We start from the raw sequence: 1,719 nt of genomic DNA on the forward strand, positions 1-1,719 counted from the left end.
GAGAAAGGAAGGAAAGGGAGGAAAGGGAGGGTCTTATTACATTACCTAGATTAATGCTCAACTGGTGGGCTCAAATAATCCTCCAGCCTCAGTCCCCTGAATATAGGTGTGTGCCAACATGTCCAGTGCAACACTGAAGTTTTATCGTTCACTGAATGGAATTCCTGTGTTGCCTTATTTTCTCATCAATAAATATTTCATTCTATTTTGACATTAAGTTTTTTTTTTAATTTTTTTTTTTTGGCAGAACCAGGGTTTGAACTCAGGCCCTTGCATTTGCCAGGGAAGCACTTATTCCACTGAGCCATCTCCCTGACGCTTGACATTAAGATTTAAAGCTGGGTGTGGTTGAACATGTCTGTAATTTCAGCTCTTGAGAGGAGTATCTCAAGTCTAGGGCCAGCCTATGCTCTAGAGTGAGTTCAAGGACAGCCTGGACTTTATACATATCAATCATTGCTTTTTGGAGATGGTTTCACTGTAAAATGTTAGATGTGACTGAAAAATGCCAATAATTTGAAAATTTGGAATATGACATCTTTGGTAAAATATCACTCACTATTATGTAGCAAAATACTAGTTTGTTTTGAAAATCAGAAGTCTATAAAAATGTCATCTACAATAGGGTTATTTTACTGACTTTATTCAAACATTTATCTAGAATAAACTTCAGGCTTTATATTAAACTTGCTCATAACCAACTAGCTCATAAAAAGTGTCAGCACTACCCTGCACGGGTGTATCATTGTGAAACAAAACATCTGAGAAACAAAGGGAAAATCCTTAAACAGTTAAAGTGACTTCTGAAAGAGTAAGAGGACTGCAAGTTAGCATCTCCCTAGGAAAGTTTCACAACTTCCTCATGTTCCTGAGCCACACAAAAAATAATCTCACAGTTACCACTTTGTTCCAATGACAATTTTCTTACTTAAACAAGTGTCTACAAAATTGGTTCAGTAAAATAAATGTTTCCCTCAACCCAGGTATCCTTACAACTAATTAAAAAAAAGAGAAAAATGAACAGCAACAAAACAATGCTAGAAAAACAGGCACAGCCCCAGTCTCTTGCTTCTTTGAGGCTAACCACTGCTTCATGGAAGGGGAAAGAGCAGGTTTATGTAAGAGATATATTCTTTTACCAGGTAAGCAATGTATATTTCCCAAACATTTTCCCAATCAGCTGCCTACATATTCCATGGTTCAAATCATGAATAAGATGGAGAAAATATTTTGTATAATTTAAAAAACATTATCAAACCCCTTCAAAAACTAAAATGCTTGGACACTGGTGAATGACCCAGTGATTTCTTAGGTGAACTAATTAGGATTCAACAAACAAGGGCTTTTCCAAAGAAACAAGGCCTCATAGAAAGGAACCAACCCGTGTTTTTCAAGAACACATAGTCTGTATCTACTGCAAAGCTTGCCAAAAACATGAAATGAAATTCTTCACTAAGTAGACTAAAGATCTGTTTAAAAACCCCTATCATTTGTACTTGAATTAGAATAAAAATATTTATATCTCTTTTACAATAGGTTTTAGATTCTGTCAGGAAAATGTTTTTGGTTATTAAAAAAGAAAATGATTATAAACTTGTTTTTTTCTGGTATCTGTTACTCCATAGAACAAAAATAAAAAACATACAAACATTCAACAATTTGACATGTGTTGTAAAAGGACATAAGTTGAAAAAAATTATGTATATAACCAAAGCAGAG

The sequence above is a fragment of the Octodon degus genome, unplaced genomic scaffold (assembly GCF_000260255.1).
Source record: "Octodon degus isolate 3935 unplaced genomic scaffold, OctDeg1.0 scaffold00229, whole genome shotgun sequence".
NCBI classification, from domain to species: Eukaryota; Metazoa; Chordata; class Mammalia; order Rodentia; family Octodontidae; genus Octodon; species Octodon degus.